Here is a 14,721-nt window from a genome sequence, read left to right as displayed (position 1 = left end):
AAATAAAATAGTGGGAAATAAAATAAAACAGAGAATTCCCAAATAAAAGTGGAAACAAAAGAGTAAGTATATAAAAGAGTAAGTTATTTCAAGTTATGGGAGCAACCACTAGACCAGGAACAGTTTTCATAGAAGACAATTTTTCCATGGAATGAGGTGGGGATATGTTTTCAGGATGATCCATGTGCATTACAATTATTATTCCCTTTTATTTCTATTATTATCACATCAGCTTCACCTCAGATCATCAGGCATTAGATCCCAGATTTTGGAGATCCCTGCACTAAACTAATAATAATTGGGAGAATGAACATGAAAGGGATCACTATTAAGGGTCCTATACTCTTCTTACTTTATAATGAAGTTTAAGTAGAGGTTAAGTAAATAACACTTGTTATTTTGTTTTGATTTTCTTACAGCAAATAATTGCTTTTTTACTGCTTAGTTGGTTTTCTTCATTTTGTTTACATAAATGCTTATGGCCATATATTATTGTATCAAATACCACTTTTTACAAACTGCACCAAGGCATTTTGATGCATTGCAGCCCACTCAGAGGGATTCTGCTGGATACTTCATGTTGATGAAAACAGTTATGCTCCACATTTTCCAGACACTGAGCAAACTTTAAGGTAGACAAAAGCTCAAGATAGACAGTTCCAATATTAGATGGAGCTACCATATTTCTTCCCTGGTGGCTCAGAGGTTAAAGCACCTGCTTCCAATGCGGAAGACCTGGGTTCAATCCCTGGGTCAGGAAGATCCCCTGGAGAAGGAAACGGTAACCCACTCCAGTATTCTTGCCTGGAGAATCCCAAGGACGGAGGAGCCTAGTAGGCTAAAGTCCATGGGGTCACAAAGAGTCAGACACGACTAAGCGACTTCCCCTTCCCCTTCACCATATTGCTACCATCTTGCTGATGATGTCATATGTACATTCTTGTAGTGACATATCTTTGGAAAGTAAAGTTTTGCAAGGTCACTGTGATTAAAAAATCAACAATTCCAGGAAAATCAATGTGCAATAGAAAACAAGGGTGTTACTGCTTAGTTGTATAGTGCCCAGCAACAACCCACCTTCTATTAGCAAGTAATTGTGTTTATTTAGTAATAATGCAAGGAGATCCAACCAGTCCATCCTAAAGGAGATCAGTCCTGGGTGTTCATTGGAAGGACTGATGTTGAAGCTGAAACTCCGATACTTTGACCACCTGATGCAAAGAGCTGACTCATTGGAAAAGACCTTGATGCTGGGAAAGATTGAGGGCAGGAGGAAAAGAGGATGACAGAGGATAAAGATGGTTGGATGGCATCACTGACTCAATGGACATGGGTTTGGGTAAACTCTGGGAGTTGGTGATGGACAGGGAGGCCTAGCGTGCTGCTGTTCATGGGGTTGCAAAGAGTCGTACACGATTGAGTGACTGAACTGAACTGAATGTATAAATTATAGGATGTTTATATGCATTTTTATTTCAAACAGTAAGATGTTAGGAGAGAAATACTTATTAACTTCTTTGGACTTTATAAATCTAACTATTTACTTCTTTTGTTTTGGGGGCACAATGGGAAAAATTACTGAGATAACAAAGAACATCATGAACTGAGAGGATGTGGGGATTTCTGGCCCAAGGATAAAACGTTTTGTGTTCTACTGTTCTATTTAAAATAGATAATCAACAATGACCTTCTGATAACACAGGGCACTCTGCTCAGTGTTATGTGGCAGCTTGGATGGGAGAAGGTTTGCGGGGAAATAGACACATGAATATGTGTTCACCTGAAACTATCACAGCATTGTTAATTGGCTATACCCCAATACGAAAGGAAAAGCTAAAAAAAATTAACTTTTTGCATTCAAATCTATGGTATACATATTACTTCTGACATGTGTCCTCCTAGGGTAGAGTTCTCCAGCTTTGGCTCTAGTGTCTTCTGATCATTTTCTAAACTTACATTTAGGGGTGCTCAGGTGTGGTAATGGGCTATCTCTTTACCTTCATTATGAGGATTCCCTTTGGTTGAGTTAGATCACACACTTTCACTTATCTTTGTTCATTCTTTTATTTTTCTGGAGGGTATCTCCAGCAATTTCCTGGGACAGATCTTTTATTTATAATAGTTTCAATGTCTGGAGATGTAACATTTTTATCTCTCTGATAATGTGTAAGCCAACTGTTACTCTCTCATCCTCTTTTCCTCTTATAAAAATGTTATGAAGCTACAAATATTTTAGTTACTACAATTATAATTATATTTTTGTTCTCATTGTTCATTTTCTACAGAAGTGGTTTTCAAGGAAAGAACATGGCATATCTTTCTTCAAGAGATATTTAACTTTTATATTGAACACATGAACTTCTGTGGCAATTAAAAATCTTTTAAATGGTGTGTCTATATTGCATTTAAATTGAACAATTAACTTTTATAAAAGAAAAACTTAAACTGATTATTGGCAACCAGATAAAATTTAAAATTCAAAATTTCATGAACACTAGAATTATACATAATTTTGACAAAGAGAGTAGAAAGTCCTCAATGTATGATATTTCTCATACCTCACCTTCAGAATCACCTTCAGTGACCAGAGCAAAAAATAGAGGAAAACAATAGAAAGGGAAAGAATAGAGATCTCTTCAAGAAAATTTAGATACCTAGGGAACATTTCATGCAAAGTTGGGCTCAATAAAGGACAGAAACAGTATGGACCTAACAGAAGCAGAAGATATTAAGAAGAGGTGGCAAGAATACACAGAAGAACTATACAAAAAAGATCTTCACAACCCAGATCATCATGATGGTGTGATCACTCACCTAGAGCCAGACATCTTGGAATGTGAAGTCAAGTGGGCCTTAGGAAGCATCACTATGAACAAAGCTAGTGAAAGTGATGGAATTCCACTCAAACTCATGTCCATCAAGTTGGTGATGCTATCCAACCATCTCATCCTCTGTCGACCCCTTCTCCTCCTCCTGCCTTCAGTCTTTCCCAGCATCAGGGTCTTTTCTAATGAGTCAGTTCTTTGCAACAGGTGCCCAAAGTATTGGAGTTTCAGCTTCATATCAGTCCTTCCAATGAATAGTCAGGACTGATCTCCTTTAGGATGGACTGGTTGGATCTCCTTGCAGTCCAAGGGACTCTCAAGAGTCTTCTCCAACACCACAGTTCAAAAGCATCAATTCTTCAGCACTCAGCTTTCTTTATAGTCCAACTCTCACATCCATACATGACTACTGGAAAAACCATAGCCTTGACTTGATGGACCTTTGTTGAAAAAGTAATGTCTCTGCTATTTAATATGCTGTGTAGGTTGGCCATAGTTTTCTTCCAAGGAACAAGCATCTTTTAATTTCATGGCTACAGTCACCATGTACAATGATTTTGGAGACCCTCAAAATAAAGTCTGCACTGTTTCCCCATCTATTTCCCATGAAGTGATGGGACTGGATGCCATGATCTTAGTTTTCTGAATGTTGAGCTTTAAGCCAACTTTTTCACTCCCCTCTTTTACTTTCCTCAGGAGCCTCTTTAGTTCCTCTTCACTTTCTGCCATAAGGGTGGCATCATCTGCATATCTGAGGTTATTTATATTTCTCCCAGCAATCTTGATTCCAGCTTGTGCTTCACTCAACCCAGCATTTCACATGATGTACTCTGCATATAAGTTAAGTAAGCAGGATGCGAATATACAGCCTTTACATACTCCTTTTCCTATTTGGGACCAGTCTGTTGTTCCATGCACAGTTCTAACTGTTGCTTCTTACCTGCATACAGATTTCTCATTACTTCATAGCAAATAGAAAGGGACAAAGTGAAAGTAGTTTGGCACTCTGTGATGATCTAGAGGGGTAGGGTGGGGGCATGCGAGGGTGGCTTAAGAGTGAGGTGATATATGTATAATTATGGCTGATTTGCATTGTTGTATGGTAGAAAACAACACAACACTGAAAGTAATTTTCCTCCAATTAAAAATAAATAAAGATAATTTTTTAAAAATTAAAAAACATTTTATTTCCTGAAGGAAGACATTTTGTCCAGATGTTTTTGTTTCACCCGAGAGTGCTTTAGCATGTCTATTCAGTTTTCTTGGTGTTATATCTTGCCACATTTTATTCTATTTTTAGGCATAAACAAAAAAGAATAAATGCATCCTTTCCTCAAGTTAATATAATAAAATATTAGATTCTGTTATTTGGGACAAGACTATATGTGGGTGTAAAACTCAATATATTCTTAACAACCAAACCAGAATGTAGTAACTTTTTATGTCAAGAGACAGAAAGTAAATTTTTAGGTTTTGCAGGCATATCACTTGCAAATATCTCAACTCTGACTCTGTAGTGTGAAAAAGAGCTATTGACTATCTTTACCAGCATTATCACATTTGTGTTCTAATAAAATTTAATCTATGACAATAGATCATAGTGAATTTGACCCATAGATCATAGTTTACTGATCTCTGCACTTGACAAAATTATTTGGAGAAAAATGAATAATTTGAGAAGTTTATAATGATAGAAGTAATCACATTTATAAGAGAAAGTAGTAATTGGTTTATATACATAATGTTTATTGGTATGTTTGATGTAGCATATCTTCTATTTGATTTCTATAACTTATAGATCTGAGAATTATTACTTAAACTTGTAATCATTTAAACTACTAATTTATTAGATCATGCCTTTTCTTAGCCTGTTTAAAGAGTCAGATGGTTTTTTCTTTTAACTGTGTTTTATTCTAATGTTTTTTTTAATTGACTTCATTACAAGAAGTATTCTTGTGAGGGGTCTGTCAGCAGTGATTGTGGCTTCCATTGGATCTCTGTATTCATGTTTTAATGACCCTGTGTGTAATCTTAGAACAACAGAAAATTGCACACAATGCCCACTTCAATCACCAACACTTCATCAGAAAGAAAATGTGTGTATATGTTCCAGTGGCGCAGCCAGGACAAGTGGGGGAGAGAAAACCTCAGTGGTTTTCATTTTTTATTTTTCCCTTTAAAATTCTCTGGGTTGGTGATTAAAAACAAAAATTAGGATGACAAGATGCTTTAGGAAGTCAGCGGCCATCACATGTTTTGAAGACATTGTCTGGTCTACCAAGGTAGTGATAAATAATGACTCTTCTATCAGGGGAGCAATATCATATACAGTTTAATGATCTTTCTTCGCTTGCCCTTTGTATGTCCTCACACAATTTGAAAAATGAATTTTGGTTGAAAACACATTCTGTGGAATCAAACAAAGACAAAGTCAGAAGAAATATAAATGGACTCTTGGAAGCTGAATCCAGCTTTACGCCTTACACATTTCCAGTGATTTATTTGCCCCTGTTCTCTTAAAGCTTTTAGGTCAGAAATAGAATTTGACCTCATACCAAAGAACATGGCTTTATGTAGTAGGATTATTAATCCTCCATTTGAACTTCAGGGAAGATGTTTTCTTCAGGATACTTAACATCTCCTTGAAATAACACAACTAAGAATGAGAGATAGCATAAAGTTTTTAAGCTAAATGAATTTCTGAAATCAATATAAAATGCCTGAGTGTATTTGAAGTCTGCTGGAGAACCTTCATTTTTTTTCTCTTTATACTAACCTCTTGAAAAACTATTGTTCTTTAGAAAAAATTTATTTAATATAGAATCCAACATTCTGCTTAATATTAAGACTCTATAACATGAAAATTATTTACTCCCTAGGAGGGAAAGTTATGACCAACCTAGACAGAATATTTAAAAGCAGAGACATTTCTTTGCCAACAAAGGTCCGTCTCGTCAAGGCTATGATTTTTCCAGTAGTCAAGTATGGATGTGAGAGTTGGACTATAAAGAAAGCTGAGCACACAAGAATTGATGCTTTTGAACTGTGGTGTTGGAAAAGACTCTTGAGAGTCCCTTGGACTACAAGGAGATCCAACCAGTCCATCCTAAATTAAATCAGTCCTGACTATTCATTGGAAGGACTAATGTTGAAGCTGAAACTCCAATACTTTGGCCACCTGATGCAAAGAGCTGACTCATTTGAAAAGACCCTGATGCTTGGAAAGATTGAAGGCAAGAGGAGAAGGGGATGACAGAGGATGAGATGGTTGGATGGCATCACCGATTCAATGAACATGGGTTTGGGTGGACTGAGGGAGTTGGTGATGGACAGGGAGGCCTGGAGTGCTGCAGTCCAGGAGGATGCAGAGTCCGACACAACTGAGCAACTGAACTGAACTGATAACATGAAAATTAGAATATATATGCATAAATATGCAATATCTCAAAAGGCATATTTTAGTAAACACAAATTGAACTCAAATATTTCAAGTTAAGCTATAATTTTAGAAGTTATGTGTCAGTATATTCAACATTTGTGAAAACACATCCTTCTATATTCATTATAAAGTAGCTCCAGTTTTCCTTATACTTAAAGGAATTCCCTGGTTGACTAAAATGTAAGATTTTGTGTCAGACACCTTATGTCTGACAGTATCTTCTTCAATTTGACCTGCCTGCAAAATTCTTGGAAAACCAACCCAGAGTTTCATCAGAATCATTGTTGAAGTTAAATAAATTTTAAAGAAGTCAGCCTAGGTTTATGTTATATTTATTCTTGCCCCAAGCCATAGTTTTCTATCTCTTGCTTTTTCTGTTTTTCAGAAACAATACATAGAAAAATAAGTTGAGTTATTAAGACTATAAAATAAATACTCAGTAGATAATCTTGGCAAATCTGGAAGAAGGAGCTGGAGGTGGGAGAAAGGGAATATAATTTAACTTTTTCAATCTGAATTACAAATTTTATTTATTATTAAAAAGAAATGATAAAAACACAGAAAAACATTTTGGACAGATTACTGCAAAACTAAATATAGGTGGCTTGTGTTTTTAGTTACATTTTTATATCCTTATTTTGCAACATAAGCTTCACTCATACTAGTGATCATGCAATATTGTAAAAATCAACATTACAATTCTGTTTCTTCTTAAATTTCATAAATTTATTTTTTCTTCATTTTTCTTCTTTTATAAATAACACACAAATCAACAGGTTGTTTCATTCAGTTTTTCCTCTTTTTTTGATGTATTTCCTTTATAAAATTCTCAGTAATTTGAGTTAGAAAAGTGAACTTTTTGAACTTTTACTAAGTTGAATTATAAAATTATGATAACTTACATTATTACTAGTGTAGATTTACTAGTCATACATTTGGCAAGCATTATGTTCTAATATTTCTTTCTTTTTATTTTTGCACATTCAGTTTAAAATCATTCATGATTTTGCTTAATAAACATTTTCTGAGCACCACTTTGTCAGACATTGCTCAAAGTTCAGAGAAACCAGATACAAGCAGACACAAAAAGTTATTGCTTTCATAGAGCAAATTTTGACTCTGGAATATTCACCGACATACATTTTGTTTTTGATTTGTTTCTAAAAAAAATGCAAAATATTTGTTTAGGCCAGAAACTATTATAAATGTTTCATTTAGATTAAATAATTTATTCTCTAGAATACCTTTGTAAGATGTAGTGGATAGATGGAAGGATAGATCCCCATTTTTTTCAGAGAATTAGAAAGCAAAGAGATGGCCAATATTTCTAAGATCACACAGCCAGAAAATGGTGCCAACAAGGCTGAGACCAGGAAGACTGACTCCAGAAATTTCTTATCTAATGATCATGTTCTATGTCCCTTTCATGATTATCAGCAGAGACAGATACTCTCAATATATTTTGTCAATTGTCTTTACATATACCCTCATCTTTATTCAGATGTTGATACTGTCCTTCTAAATGTCTAAGAGCAATGAATATAACATTTAAAGGAATTTGTTAACAGTACTAACTTAAGAATCGCACAGACCAGAGTTTGAGCTCAGTGCACCTTAAATCTTTGTCATCATGGGCAAAATGCTCTGTCTCTCTAGCACATTCTTTCCCTACCTATAGGTATAATGCTAGGTTTGTTTGAAGAGTTGCTGTGAGGGTCAAGTAGGATGAGATGGGTGCTTCTAGCTCAGCATCTAGCACATAGGGACTGTACACCACATTTGGTTTCTTAATATATTGGGTCAGCCAGAATGTTCTTTTGAGCTTTTCCATAAGATGTTACCAAAAACCCAAACAACCAATAAATATCAAATGACCTCAAATACTTGATAGCGAAAGTTTTACTATAGAAAGCATAAGGTGGGAATCTTTGGCATAACACAGATATTGTGCCATCAGAGAGTGTGGAACTTTGGCCAGTCAGAGCCTAGCAAAGGAGTCAGGCACATCAGTGGCAAGCTTTGTAAATTTCAAAACTGTGCATTGATGGAGGGAACCCTTATGCTGCTAAAATCTAAGACGGCTTTCTGGGTCATTGCTGTCTAGTTCCTCACTTCTGATTGGACCACAGCTGTGATGGACAAGTTATGAATTCATAACCTTTGATTATGTGTTTCAAGGTGTGCTAGCTACTCTTCCTTTAATAAGGAGCTCTGTCCATCTACATGGACATTTATAGAGCACTTATGCTGCTTTGTTGAATTTGATGACAGTATTTAAGATGATACTATTTGCAGTACACCTACGTAGCATTAAAGTAGGTGTGACTTTAAGTGTTTATGACATAGCAATTTATAAGAATTTGAATTTAGGTATTTGATGAGGAGGTAAGTTCAATGGCATCTCAATTATTTTAGTGGTCATTTGACGATGATTGCTTTAAGAATCAATTCTTCCAAATCTTAGTTTCCTCAAATACAAACTCTATATTTTCTTCTCCAGAGTCTTTTATGTACATATCTCCTTCCATAGAGTAACCCTGAAGAAGCTTTTTGAATCCTCTCCACATGTGCAGACTGCCTATTTCCTCAGGCACATTAACAGAGATAAGTGGATTTAAACTTCTAAATCTTATGCCACACTCCGTTTTTTCCCCTCCTTATCCACAAAAATGTACAACTAAAAGAAATGATTGGTACTGTATAGTACATGGAGCTCTACTCAATGTTATGTGCCAACCTGGATGGGAGGGAAATTTAGGAGAGAACGGATACATGTATATGGTATGGCTGAGTCCCTTTGCTGTCCATCTGAAATTATGACAATAATGTTAACTGGTTATATACCCTAATACAAAATAAAAAGTTTAAAAAAAATGATTGGGGTATGACAAACTCATTTTCAGTTCATAGAGTACTGTGGGTACAGTCAATTCAGTAAAATAAGAGAAGGAAGTTTGGAAGAGAGAGTAATCCTGTCTCACTGTCATCAAATGAATCATCATTTTGGTCTGCTTGGTAGCAAGATGTACAGGTTATGATTTCTGACTGGGAAAGCTCTAAGACCAACCTCCTCTACTTTTACCTCGCATAGAATAGATACCCAGAGTGAATGAACTGAAGCTAGTGTCTACATCTGAGTTTTATGGAAACCAAATTAATTTGGCTGAGAGGTGGAAGAGAGTGAGAGAGGAGCTGATAAATGTACATGGTAACATAACACAGATATCCAGGATTCTGGCAGTTTCATAGCAGACTACCTTCACTTGAAACTTCAGAGCTATAGCAGCATAAATAAAATGGATGCTCATATTTTAAATCAACCCCTCCTTAATAACCATTAGTGTCTTGCACAGGTTTTCTTTTCAGGATAACTAACCTGGTTAAGTGTTGGTGGCCATATGAAATTATTTAACACAGTTATTCATGTTTTTTTTTCTTTTGATCATACTGCATGGCATGAGGGATGTTAATTTCCCCATCAGGGATGGAACCAGTGACCCCTGCATTGGAAGCATGGAATCTTAACCACTGAACCACCAGAAAAGTCCCTATTCCTATTTTAATCTGAGAAAACTGTGTCACATAGGGAAGCCAAATCACTTTCCCAAGCTTACAGAATCAATCAATGACCAGTGGTAGCCCCCCCCAAATGTGGATCTTTTCCATCTGCTGCCTCTTTCTATTTCCCTGTCCCATTTTCTCCCTTCTCTCTCTGAAATTAAAATCAAGGATGCTCTTTACATAGACTTGCACTGATGCTTAGCAATTAATGGCAATGATAAGACTCCCAAATTCCTTTTTCTGTAGTGAGAATGATACAAATAAAATCTAAATGAATGAACACCATTTTAAATGCCTGGGCGTTTTAAGAATGATCTCACACAAATGCAAAGATCTAGGGAGCTGTAATTGAGCTGAGAGAATGACTGGGTTGCAGCTGTCTTTAAAAACAGTTCAACAGGGAATCTCAGAAATTAAGGGAACTCTGTTTTTGCAACAGATGCTAAAATGGATTCTAAAAACCCTGAACACATATTTAAGGAATAGATTTTTAAATTGAATTATAGTTGACTTATGATATTATATTAGTTTCAAATATAAAACACAGCAATTCCATGTTTTTATAGATTATACTCCATACTTTATCACCCTGCTTGTTTAACTTAAATGCAGAGTACATCATGTGAAATGCCAGGCTGGTTGAAGCACAAGCTGGAATCAAGATTGCCAGAAGAAATATCAATAACCTCAGATATGCAGATGACACCACCCTTATGGCAGAAAGTGAAGAGGAACTAAAGAGCCTCTTGATGAACGTGAAAGAGCAAAGTGAAAAAGCTGGCTTAAAACTCAGAATTCAAGAAACAAAGATCATGGCACTGATCACATCCTTCATGGCAAATAGATGAGGAAACAATAGAAACAGTAACAGACTTTATTTTGGGGGACTCCAAAATCACTGTGGATGATGACTGCAGGCATGAAATTCAAAGACGCTTGCTCCTTGGAAGAAAAGCTATGGCAAACCTAGACAGCATATTAAAAAGCAGAGACATTACTTTGCCAACAAAGGTCTGTCTAGTCAAGGCTATGGTTTTTCCAGTAGTCATGTAGGGATGTGAGCATTGAACTATAAAGAAAGCCAAGCACCAAAGAATTGATGCTTTTGAACCATGGTGTTGGAGAAGACTCTTGAGAGTCCCTTGAACTGCAAGGAAATCAAACCAGTCAATCCAAATGAAATTAGTCCTGAATATTCATTGCAAAGACTGATGCTGAAGTTGAAGCTCCAATACTTCAACCACCTGAGGCAAAGAGCCAACTCATTAGAAAACACCCTGATGGAGGAAAAGATCGAAGGCAGGAAGAGAAGGGGATGACAGAAGATGAGATGGTTGATGGTATTACCAATTCAATGGAGATGAGTTTGCACAAACTCCAGGAGATGGGGATGGATAGGAAAGCCTGGCATGCTATAGTCCATGGGGTTGCAAAGAGTCAGACACAAATGAGTGACAGAACAACAACAACAAAAATACTCTGTACATGGGCTTCCCTGATAAAGCTGATAAAGAATCTGTCTGCAATGCAGAAGACTCTGGTTCAATTCTGGGGTCAGGAACATCCCTTGGAGAAAGGATGCTGCCCACTCCACTTTTCATGGGCTTCCCAGGTGGCTCAAATGGTAAAGAATCCACCCGCAATACAGGAGACCTAGGTTCAATCCCTGGGTTGGGAAGATCCCCTGGAGGAGGGCATGGCAACCCACTCCAGTATTCTTGCCTGGAGAATCCCCATGGACAAAGGAGCCTGGTAGGGTACAGTCCATGGGGTCACAAAGAGTCAGACCCGACTGAGGGACTAAGCACACACATACTTCATACAAAGTTATTATAAAATATTAACTATATTCCCTGTGATGTACATTATATCCTTCTAAATTTTATTTTATGTGAGGACAATAGTGACCGAAACAAACTCTGGTCCTTGATCCAGAAGAAAATCCAAAACCAGATTCCATATTCTCCTAATTCAAGGAGGTTCTTATGAGACTGTTTTTAATAACACCTATGATTTTTAGTTCATAACTTCAACTAAAGATTATTAAACAATTATGCCCACTGGAAGCAATGGGACAAAATTTTGTTTGAAATGCTAATAAATCTTCACTGAGCCTGTCTCTGACACTATGGAATCACAGTTTTGTTCATTTCTTATGTTATCTTACTGTTTATTTCTCCTGAGTTTCTTGTCAAATAGCTCTGATTTCTTTTTGGTGGCTAGCCAAAAATCAATGAACAATTTTATCCTTTAAAAATAAATTAAAAAAGAGCCCTCAAAGAGCTAAAAGTAAAAGCAAAGGAGATAACGATGCTTGCAGGTTCCATATATTGAGAATGGCCTCATCTGTCTCTGACGCATGGGAAATAAGTGCTGGTTTTTAGGTTAACATCTTCAGTTTCTGAACTATATAGATGCGCTTAAAAGAGGAGGTGGGAGTATGCAGGACAGGGAGACAGGGAGGAAAAGAGAACAGACTCTCATTTCCAGGGGATGGAAGAAGAGGATAGGTGGCAAAATGTGTTTCATTCATTCTCCATCTTTCATTAGGGACCTAAACTGCCAGTCTCAGAATGTCATTGCATAGAGATCCTTTAAAAATACTTCATGCATTTTTTACAATATTATTTCCTTTTATCAGCCAGTCTAAACAAGGAGTATGAGTGTGTGTATACATACATGTACACGTGTGCATATATGTATACATACATATAGATATTAATACTGTTTATCAGTGCCTACATGTAGATGTATCTGCTGCTGCTAAGTCACTTCAGTCGTGTCCGACTCTGTGTGACCCCATAGACGGCAGCCCACCAGGCTCCCCCGTCCCTGGGATTCTCCAGGCAAGAACACTGGAGTGGGTTGCCATTTCCTTCTCCAGTGCGTGAAAGTGAAAAGAGAAAGGGAAGTCGCCCAGTCGTGCCCAACCCTCAGCAGCCCCATGGACTGCAGCCCACCAGGCTCCTCCTTCCATGGGATTTTCCAGGCAAGAGTACTGGAGTGGATCTACATTTAAGTTTTTATGCACACACAGATATATACACATATTTTAAACATACTCACCTTGAGTACCATTCTGATTCAAACGTGTGAAATCACAAAATAGTAAATGCACAGTCCCTGCCTTTATGAAGTTTATAGTCTGGTGAAAGGCAATAAAGAAATACTGCTACTGCTGCTGCTGCTGCTAAGTCACTTCAGTCGTGTCTGACTCTGTGCGACCCCAGAGACAGCAGCCCACCAAGCTCCCCCGTCCCTGGGATTCTCCAGGCAAGAACACTGGAGTGGGTTGCCATTTCTTTCTCCAATGCATGAAAGGGAAAAGTAAAAGTGAAGTTGCTCAGTCATGTCTGACTCTTAGCCACCCCATGGACTGCAGGCTACCAGGCTCCTCCATCCATGGGATTTTCCAGGCAAGAGTACTGGAGTGGGGAAAGAAACACTAAAATTTTATTAATGCATCTAAAAGAAGAAATACAAAGATGGTTCAATTCTACTTAGTATCCAGTTAATCTATCACATAAATATGATGAAATATGTAGAAATCTATTGATTCTTTATTAATAATGTTTAAGCTATTGATCTGTTACTAAAATAATTCAGATTTTTCTTATTTTTCCAGAAATAAATGAAACATTAATTTAATTATCAAAGACAAATTAATAGGTAAACTAAAAGAAACATGGACATTAGTGAAATATGGATGGCAGTGGTATCTGCAATCTTATAAAGAGTTTAAAATATCAGAAAGAAATATCAATGTATGTGGCTGCATGAAATGTTTACAGATCAAAAAAGAAAAGTAAAAAACTAAGAAAGGTATCTATAGTTAAATGATAGGCCAAATATGCATGTTTTAAAGGATACAGAGCTCAGGCAAGTAAATTAGAAACCCCAAGTATTTGAAATGTCTAACTGACAGAGAAATAAAAGGGAAATTTTTTTCCAAACAGTGAAAAACAATGAATACATATTAAACAGATTCAAACTCACTAATACTCTAAAGTGTACTTCAAAATGTAATATTATATTTTACATAACTATACATTATTTAACATATATAAATAATAGCTTATAATGGTTAATAATAGTTGACAATGTTATGAGATAATGTTAATGTTTTTATATAGTCAGCAAATACTAATAAAGACTGCATTTATTGGATAAAAGTATCCATGTTAATTCACAAATAAATAAGGAAAATTAGGAATGTTGGTTTATTAGCGAATCATGTAACAAGTCTAAAAAATAGAACAATGGACTTCAGGGAATAATCCAGTATTGGCAGAAGGATGAATTAGATAATTTAATATGTATTTTCCATGTCTGATTCACATGGTTATGTAAGCAATAAACTTATTTCTTTTATGGTTAGGCCAAGAACATGCCAGATAAAAATATGGTTCTTTGAAATACTGGGAGAATTTAATTTGAGAAAAAATTATATAAGACACATTGTAATCTGTATTGCAGAATGAAGAAAACTGCTTTTTGAAAAATTTTCCAAGTCTACTATTAGCAGAAGTTACATTTACAAAACAAAGGTATCTAATGACTAGTAGTGAAGTTTGAAGGACTGTGTAAAAAGATAAAAGTAGAATTCACAATTGGCTCTAAAAGGTAATCCCCTCAGTTTCTGGGGTCCTCTTATCAAAGTAGGTGACGGCAAGAAACTGAAGTGTTTCTCTAAATCTGGAAAAAAGAAAAAAACAAAACACCCGGCGCTCAGAAGAGGCATGAGACCTGGTAAAGAAACATTGCTCACAAACTGGAAGGTGGTTTGGAGTGGCAGCTTGTTGTCAGGATAACAGCGAGTCTTTTTTTTTTTTTTTTCCATGATTATCTGCCTCTTAATTTTGGATGTAGGGAAGAATTTAACATGGGAAACTTCAT

This window comes from Oryx dammah, unplaced genomic scaffold (genome assembly GCF_014754425.2).
Source record: "Oryx dammah isolate SB20612 unplaced genomic scaffold, SCBI_Odam_1.1 HiC_scaffold_4, whole genome shotgun sequence".
NCBI lineage: Eukaryota > Metazoa > Chordata > Mammalia > Artiodactyla > Bovidae > Oryx > Oryx dammah.
This window is presented reverse-complemented; position numbering follows the sequence as displayed.